This window comes from Triticum aestivum, chromosome 4B, assembly GCF_018294505.1.
Source record: "Triticum aestivum cultivar Chinese Spring chromosome 4B, IWGSC CS RefSeq v2.1, whole genome shotgun sequence".
NCBI classification, from domain to species: domain Eukaryota; kingdom Viridiplantae; phylum Streptophyta; class Magnoliopsida; order Poales; family Poaceae; genus Triticum; species Triticum aestivum.
Genome location: NC_057804.1, coordinates 152,126,711 through 152,136,757, shown reverse-complemented (window position 1 = coordinate 152,136,757; position 10,047 = coordinate 152,126,711).

The following is a 10,047-nucleotide window of genomic DNA, read 5'->3' as shown; positions in this document are numbered from 1 at the left end:
TCATTTTTTTTCTGTTTTCTTTTATATTTTCTCTTCTTCCTAGTTTGATGATTTTTTTCCAAATTTGTCAACTTTTTTTCAAAATTGATGAACTTTTCTCAAATTTGACAATTTTTTTCTCATATTCGATGAAGTTTTTTTTCAAGTGCTGAACTTTTATTTAAATTCATGAAGTTTTTTCAATATGGGAGAACTCTTTTTAAAATTTGATGAACTTTTTTTCAATATTGATGAACTTTTTTCAAAATCTTTCAAATTTGGATGAACTTTTTAAAATTCGGATGAAATTTTTCTCAAAATTGATAAACTTACGTTTAAAATTGTTGAACTTTTTCAAAGTCGATGATTTATTTTTCCAAAATTTTGAATTTGTTTTCAAGATCGATGAACTTTGCCTAAATTTGCGAACTTTTTCACGAGTTGATAAACTTTTTTTAAAATTCGATGATTTTTTTAAAAACCGCTGAAGTTTTTTCATTTCCAAGAACTCTTTCGAATTTCTATGAACAACTTTTTTCTAATGCGTACCTGTTTTCAGTATTGTTTTAGAATTCTGTTTCGAATTTGTAATTTCTTTTTAAAATAATTTATATTGGATATATATAATACGATGTATGTTAACTAGAGGAAGGGTCAAATAGAGCTTTTTCCTATTTGTGGCTAATGGAATGAGCTCGACCTGGTGGTTACGAGCACTACTGTCAACGCTCGCGATCGAAGTTCGAATCTCGCTAGTCGCGAATAGCGCCAGAAAGACGCCTTTAATTTTTTTCTGCTGCGTTTGAGAGCAGATCGTTAGCGATGTTTTGATGGGTTGCGGCCCGTTTCTGGTCGTTATAGGCGCCACTTCTCCAACTGGCGCCTACAACACCGAGTAGGAGCTCCCACCTGGAGAGGTTGGTTTGATGCGCATATTGATTGGCTTAGCCCAGATCCACCATGGATCATCACAACAAACACACCAAATGTCCATGAACACGGGAGCTTCTATTGGTCGCTCATTGTGTCAAATAGCGCGTCGACACACAAGGGACTACACGACTAAGCCAGCCCATGAGAGACATAGAAACGAGTAACGTATTTATAGCGCAAAAATTCCCAGAAAGAGGTGCCGATGATAGACAATAGAGCTGATGACGACTTGTGACTGATGGAAGCGCAAATTTTGTAAGAATTATACATAGCATATATATTAGCTGTAGCGCGGTATTTACTATAGCATATATATTTTTAAATCATTTGAACACATTTCTGAAAACACAAGCAATTTTTCAAAAAAAAAATGTTTCCATTTTCCAAATTTTGTTCATAAATTCAAAAAAAAAATCCTCGTTTTCAAAAAGTGTCCGGGTATTTCAAAAAAGTTTGTTTCTTTGCCAAAGAATGTTCACGTTTCTTCAAAATATTGGTTATGTTGCCAACATGCCAGATGCACCCCTGTTTTACAATTTCAAGCCCATATTCAATCACGGGCCATGTCGAGGAGGCATTTCCCGTGATTGTATGAGTTAAAGGATTGGCGGAGTAGTACTTTACTCGGAGGACGTGTGCACATAATCTCTCAAGGAATTGGATTAGGTGCCAGGCTTGATGAGCTATAAGGCTTGATTGAACAACCTGAGCTCCTTAACTCCCATCTCACCTCTCACCTTATGTCGAAGCATAATGTCCTAGCCCAACTAGTGAGTTTTGGGTTTGCCATGTTCATTGCAGAGGATATATGGAACCTTTAACACACTCGTGATGTAGACCTAGAGGGCCTAAGAAATAACTTTGATCTTGATCTCCACGCCCCCTATGGATAAGTAATTATCAATGTTAATTTCATCCAAATTCTTTGATTTTTCCCGACTCATTATGCCCTCCTGTGTCGGGAGGCCAAGATATTTTGTTTCAAACGTGATCTGAGTTATTTGGAGAGTACCTTTAATGTCCTCCTGAATGGTAGTTGGGCACACGAGACTAAAAAGGATGGAACACTTGTGGGGGTTAATAACTTCCCCATTCTTTAGCGTATATTGTGAGGTTCCTTTTTTACTTTTAGCTGCTTGTGTTGCCTCCGCCTTAAAAAAGAGCAAGGAGTCATCTGCGAAAGCAAGTGTGTAATCCCTGGAGCCTTTTGACATAGTTTGAGTGGTGTTACGGTACCCTGGGCAGCTTCACTATGTAGGAGCTGCAGAAAGACCATCAACAACAAAAAGGAACAAGAAAGGCGAGAGTGGATCACCTTGGCGTAGACCTCTCGTCAGGACAAATGAATCAAGGAGGGTTCCGTTGCATGTAACCAAGTTGCTCACCAAGATCACATAGGACTTCATCCAATCCACCAATCGGGGAGCGAAACCCAACCTCTGCATTATTTTTCTTTGGAAGTCCCAATCAGCCATTTCATACGTTTTAGATGAATTTTTCGTGCTCCTTATTACAATGCTCAATAGCATTAGAGCACTCGAATACCACCAAAGCATTATCAGTGATCACTGATGCGTGCATTTTGTATCACTGTTTCCTATTATAATTTACTCTTTATTAATGATATTGTGCACATTATTGCTCAATTCTAATGCCCTTTTCCCTTAAATTTGCATGTAACACACGAAGAGGGAAATTATTAGGAGAGTATCAGACAACTCGAAAACAGGGGCAAAACAAAGGACACACGAAAAAGTATTTTTATGGAGCACCAAAGGACCTAGAAACTTTACTAATTTTTTTCCCGAACGAAAGAAGTCGATGTTGGGGAACGTTGCAGAAAATAAAATATTTCTACGCTTTCACCAAGATCAATCTATGAGTTCATCTAGCAACGAGAGAGAGGAGTGCATCTACATACCCTTGTAGATCGCGAGCAGAAGCGTTCGAAAGTTTATACCTTGCAGGGGTGTCCCAACTTAGCCCATGATAAGCTCTCGCGATCAACGAAGGATATACCTTCTCCCGGGAAGACCCGATCAGACTCGGAATCCCGGTTTACAAGACATTTCGACAATGGTAAAACAAGACCAGCAAAGCCGCCCGATGTGCCGACAAATCCTAATAGGAGCTGCACATATCTCGTTCTTAGGGCAACACCGGATGAGACTAGCTACGAGTAAAACCAGACTTCGAGTTTCCCCGAGGTGGCCCCGCAGGCAGCTTGGTTCGGACCAACACTCGAAGGAGCACTGGCCCGGGAGGGGCTAAAATAAAGATGACCCTCGGGCTCCGGAAACTCAAGGGAAAAAGGGCTAGGTGAGGCAAATGGTAAAACCAAGGTTGGGCCTTGCTGGAGGAGTTTTATTCAAAGCGAAGAAATTAGGGCGGCAAGAGTGGAACAAAAAGCCAGGCATAAGGCCGAGCCTTCCACCCTTTACCAGTATATAGATGCATTAATAAAATAAGAGATATTGTGATATCCCAACATAATCCTGTCCACCATGGAGCAATCTTCAACTTCACCTGCAACTAGCAACGCTATAAGAGGGGCTGAGCAAAGTGGTAACATAGTCAAACAACGGTTTGCTAGGAAGGGTGAAAAAGGTTAGGGGCTGACATGGCAAATTAGGAGGCTTGAAGAGCAAATGATAGGTAGCGCAGCAAAGCGATAGAACGAAGCAACTAGCATAGCAATGGTAGTAATGAGATCTAGGGTAGCGGTCATCTTGCCTGAAATCCCGCAAGGAAGAAGAATGAGTCCATGAAGAAGACGAACGGGAGTAGTCGAACGGATCCTCACAATCGCAATATTACCGGAACTATCGAGGAGAAGCACAACCGGAAAGAAGCAAACAACATGGTAAACAACCAACACATAAACATGGCATGATGCACAACCAAGTATGATGCATGTCCGGTTTAATGAGGCATGGCATGGCAATATGCACAAACAACACTACAAGTTAAGTGGAGCTCAATATGCAACTGCATATTGACGAAACACCACATCAATTATTTAGTTCTCTCTCGGTTTTGTACCCAACAATATTAAATGTTGTTAAACATGGAAAGAGGTGAAGCATAATAAATACTACCTCTCTAGGCAAGTTTAAATGAGGCTGGAGCAACAATCAACAATTCCGGAAAATCCTCATGTCCACATTTCGATTTTGGTACTGTTCTGCCTATTACATAATTTTAGAGTTGTTAAACATGCAAAGTAAGTGAACCAAGTTAATCTATGCATTTTTTCACCCCATTTACATATAAAGTTTATTTAAAACCGAGCTACGGTTATTTAGTAATGAAATAAATCATTTTAACATGGCATTTGAGAAAATTTAAACAAACAGCAAGTTAAACATTTCAAACATGGATGACAATTGAATATTATGAAACTAGACAGAATTCTAAGCATTTTACATATATAAAACATTTTAATCCGATGCACGTTTGTGGAGTTATTAAATGCATGAAGTTGAGGTTTTTTTTCCTGTAAAACAGTAAATCCTGGGATAATAGCTAAATTCACAGCGCTGAAAAAAATACTACTCGGGCCGAAATTGGAGCTACAGGAACTGGGCAGCTCACCAGGCCTCATGGGCCGGTTGATGAAGGAGGCCTGACAAGGGGGCACAGTTGGGCTTGGTGCGATGTGGCGCTGGGCCGTCCGGTCGCTGGCGCTCCAGACGAACAGGGACATGGTCAACGGCGATGTGGTCCTTGCGCGGGCACATGCGTGCGCTCGAGGCAGGGTCCTCCTCCTCCTACTCGATGCAGAAGCAGAGGAAGAAGTCACTGGCGGCCGGCTGTGGGACTTGGGCGCGATGCAGATGGAGCGGCGCTGGGACTTGGCGCTGGAGGGCTTGCCGCGGCGGGACTTGGCCGAAGCACGGCGGGATCTGGGCAAGGGCGTCGGAGGTGGCCGGATCCGGGCCAGTTCGGGTCGGGGAGGCGCAGAGGGAGGTCCGGCGTAGCAGGGAACGACGCAGAGAAGGAAGGCTGGGCGCGGATCCATGGCGCGGGGCAGGGGAGGTGCGGGCAAGGTTCCCGCCGAGGCGCTGGCATGATGCAGAGGAAGCAGAAGCGAAGGCCGATGGCAGGGGAGGCACGCACCCTGGCGGTGAAGGTCGTTCCCGGCAGCGTACTTGACGGATCGAGGCAGAAGAAGGCCCTGGGCGGCCATGGCGGAGTTCCTGTTCAAGTCAGAAGAGAGAGAGCTGAGAGAGGGTACATGTAGAAGGAAAAGAAGGGGAGGAAGGCGACGGGGAGCTGTAGAAGGGTGCTTGATGCAGGGGATCCAGGGGCGTGGTTGACTTCGGGCGCATGGATGGAGATGATCGAGCAGGCAGAGGAAGGATGAGGCGCTCGGCTGGCCGTGATTTGGTTGGGTGTCGCTGCAGTGAGGAGAAGGTGGGGGCTGGCCGGTTGGGGAAATCGAGGGAGGTGGGTGGAAGGATCAGACATATCTCGAGGAAGAGGGAGACCGGGTGGAGGAAAATGGCGGCGGGGAGGAATGGATGGATGGGACATGATAGGGCTAGGGTTTAGACTGGTTTATATATAGCATGTGTGTTAGATTAGGGGCGATCTAGTCCCTCCGATCGAAATCAGATGGACCGAGTAAAAATAGGCTATGAGAGCCCAACATAGAACCAAAGGTACTTTCGGGATGCTTGGGGATGATCCGGACCCAACGGAGATGACTGAGCGGGTCAGGTTCGAGGCAGGTTTCGGACGCACGCGAGGGGTATGAGAGGGGTCGACGAAGACAAGGGTCTGACAATTGGTCAACAAAGACAAAGAAAGAATCGACAGCTATGAACGGTAACGAGTTTTAAGAAAACAAGCGGATGCAATGCGTATGATGCTATGATGAAATGCAACAAACAAATGAAACACACGGCGGCCACGCAAAACATGGAAGGCATCTGAAGCGTCGGTCTCGGGGCGTTACAGTGCACCAACCCACCAGGGGCTGGTTCCCCTCCCACTTCAGCCCATGGGGCCCTCCGGGATAGGTGGCCCCACCTGGTGGACCCCCGGGACCCTTCCGGTGGTCCCGGTACAATACCGGTGACCCCCAAAACTTTCCTGATGGCCGAAACTTGACTTCTTATATATAATTCTTTACCTCCGGACCATTCTGGAACTCCTCGTGACGTCCGGGATCTCATCCGGGACTCTGAACAACTTTTGGGTTACTGCATACTCATATCTCTACAACCCTAGCGTCACCGAACCTCAAGTGTGTAGACCCTACGGGTTCGGGAGACATGCAGACATGACCGAGACGCCTCTCCGGTCAATAACCAACAACAGGATCTGGATACCCATGTTGGCTCCCACATTCTCCTCGATGATCTCATCGGATGAACCATGATGTCGAGGATTCAATCAATCCCGTATACAATTCCTTTTGTCAATCAGTACGTTACATGCCCGAGATTCGATCGTCGGTATCCTAATACCTCGTTTAATCTTGTTATCGGCAAGTCACTTTACTCGTACCGTAATGCATGATCCCGTGACCAGACACTTGGTCACATTGAGCTCATTATGATGATGCATTACCGAGTGGGCCCAGAGATACCTCTCCGTCATACGGAGTGACAAATCCCAGTCTCCATTCGTGCCAACCCAACAGACACTTTCGGAGATAGCCGTAGTGTACCTTTATAGTCACCCAGTTACATTGTGACGTTTGGCACACCCAAAGCACTCCTACGATATCCGAGAGTTGCACAATCTCATGGTCTAAGGAAATGATACTTGACATTTGGAAAAGCTCTAGCTAAACGAACTATACGATCTTTGAGCTATGCTTAGGATTGGGTCTTGTCCATCACACCATTCTCCCAATGATGTGATCCCGTTATCAATGACATCCAATGTTCATAGTCAGGAAACCATGACTATCTATTGATCAATGAGCTAGTCAACTAGAGGCTCACTAGGGACACGTTGTGGTCTATGTATTCACACGTGTATTACGATTTCCGGATAACACAATTATAGCATGAATAATAGACTATTATCATGAACAAAGAAATATAATAATAACCATCTTTATTATTGCCTCTAGGGCATATTTCCAACAGTCGGAGGCTAGAAGATGGACCAGAGGGGGCCATAGGGCCATCACGCAGCAGGGCCACATGCCCCTAGGTTGCATGGACCCATGGCCACCGCCTTTCGATGCCCTTCGGTCATAAATTTCTATTTGACCTCAAACTTGTGTGAATTTTTTTAGGATTTTTCTGCCGCCGTCTGCAGGGTGGAATTGAGGTCGAGCATTTTTGCCTTCCGCGGGCTGATTCTGCAAGAGTTCCATCCCTTCGGGAGGGGGAGTCCGAAGCCATCATCATTACCAACATTCTGGTCATCATTGGGATCATCATCTCCGTCAACATATTCATCATCACCGTCATCTCCATCAACCCCCTTCATCCCATCCTTTTGTTGTATGAACTGTCTTCTCAGATTCTTTGCTGAGAGTAGTTTATAATGTTGATTGCTACTTGTAGTTGATGCTTAGAAGTTTTACCGGTGAAAGTTTCATATGTTCAGATTGTTAATGATATATTCATCTCCAGTGGTCATGATCAATATGATGTGTTGTGAGTAGCTTGTTAAGTTCTTGAGGACATGTGATAGATCTTATTACTAGTAATCTTGTGAATTTGAATCTAGTTCGATGTTTTGATATCGTGTTGTCGTGTAATTCTCTGGCGGTGTTGTGCGGACATCGACTGGACACCACTTCACCTATAAGAGCATAGAAAAGAGCATTGTGTGATTAGATCGTTTATGGTTGGGTGGCCAGAGTGACAGATATTACCGTAACCTAAGTTTATGAACTGTTGCATGAGGGGTTATAAAACCCTAGAATTTATTGCTATCTTGATTACTCTCTTGTATTTGTGGATGCTTGCATAGAGGTATAATCATAAGTTGGTTGCTTGTTCAAGTAAGAACAACATCTTATCGTAGGTTTCACCACACAACAAATATCAAAATAATGCACGGTAACTCAATGAATCTTGATAAAAGTAACTAGATGAAATTTATGTGTGTCCTCAAGAACGCTTTGCTTCTTATAATTAATACAACTGACTTGTCCTTAACACAATTATTTGGGTCAGTTGTTGCACCTTTGCAACTTTTTGTTACTATTTACTGTCTTACAATTAGACTTGCTTCCAAAAAATCCATTAAACACTCTTTGCAGCTTTTAAAGTGATATTTTGCTATTTTTCACAAACCAACTCCTTTTGCTCCTCATCGGGTTAAACACTCTTACTTATCGAAAAGGCTACAATAGATCCCCTACACTTGTGGGTTATCAATCAATTGTTTGGGAATAAAGGTGTTTTGATTCAAAGATATAATTTCTACAAGAATTGGCCATATTCTATTCACAGACACTTTGCTATGATCTTGTACGGAACCGAGCATAACTTTATAGGCTGAAAGTCCATGTAGGTCTTCGATTGATCTGATTTTGGAATTAGCACGATCATGGTGGAGTTCGCCTCAAGTGGGATGTTCCCAGTGGCAAATAATAGTCTGACCGACGCCACCACTGTAGCCTTCAATACGACCGAGTTTCACGGTAGAAGCACACCAGGAAGCCGTCGAAGTCGGGTGCCTTCAAGGGGCCTACATGGGACTTGCCTTGTGAAAGGAAATTTAAGCCCCTAAGTGGTTTTTGATATAATCATTTTGAAGGACTTGCATATAAGGTGGACTTTTTTACTTTTTTTTATTGTATCTCTCATATCTTACGATATATGCTTGAAACTATTTTGAACAATACTTTCTTCATAAGTATCTAAGCTAAATACTACACAAAGGAAGATATAAACTCAAACATGGTACTGTTTTTTCCTAATTACATCGTGAAAAAGTTACAATTGTGGCAATCACAAGATTGCGGATACATGCGTGAAACGACAAAATATTACTCACTCTGTTCGAAAATAATTGAAGTTCCAGATTTGTCCTAGGCCAAACTTTTTAAAATTTGACCATCTTTATGGAAAAATATGTTGAAATCTACAATACCAAATACACATAGTACGGAATATATTTTATGAAGAATCCCATAAGACTAATTTGGTGTTCCAGATTTTAATATATTTTCTATCAACATGATAAAACTGAAACAAGTTTTATTTAGGACAAACCTAGAAAAAAAATAGAACGGAGGGAGCATGTGGGTCATGGTAAATATCATGTTGATTCATATATCAATGTGGAACTATCCTATGTTTTGTTTATAATTTCTATGTTTGAATTCTGAAAGATGATTAAATAATTTATCATGATATTACAAAATACGTGCATTGCATGTATCAAAAAAATCTAGTACTCAAATTCATTTATACACATAGTAGCAACTATAATAAGGATCTAATAGTTCAATTAGGTGGCACTTTTGACAGAGAGATAAGAAAACATGAGGAGAATGAATTCTCGTGCAAGAGCTCATCTCTACACACGCCACAAAGCAACATAACAAATCTAACATTCTTAAGAAGTTGCTCCCTACTTCTACCTATTTTTTCAACATGCGCACTGTCCACATCATCATCATGCCACATCATCAATACTAAATAGGAGTTCACCTCCACTATCTATTTATCTTAACATGCACCATGTCCACATAAGCAAAGAGCCACATCAGACAAACTTTGCCCACCTCATGCATTCACCGAATGGGCCATGTCAACATTTTTTTCTTAAATCGTTCAGTTTACTGGAATTGTGTATCAGACGTTTAGTTTGAGGCTTTCAATAGCGTGAGTGCTTGTCGCTTCCACTTTCCCTCCCTCTTCAGTTTCCTTCTTTCTTCTTCTAATTAATTGGTAACCGAAGAGCATCAAAAATGCAACCATTATTTCTTCCCTTCCTATAAGATTTCTTTCCCGCTGTTTCCAATCTCAACCATGGAAACCACTAATCCCCCTGCATGGCCCCTCTTCTTCTCCATCGACCCCCCTTCATACCCCCTCTGATTATGCGGTACGACGCAATCGTCGAAGAGGCCGGTTTAGCAGGTGAGACCCATCTTAAAGGATGACACGTGGCATTTGCAAATCACAAAGCATCTACCCCAACCCCCACCTG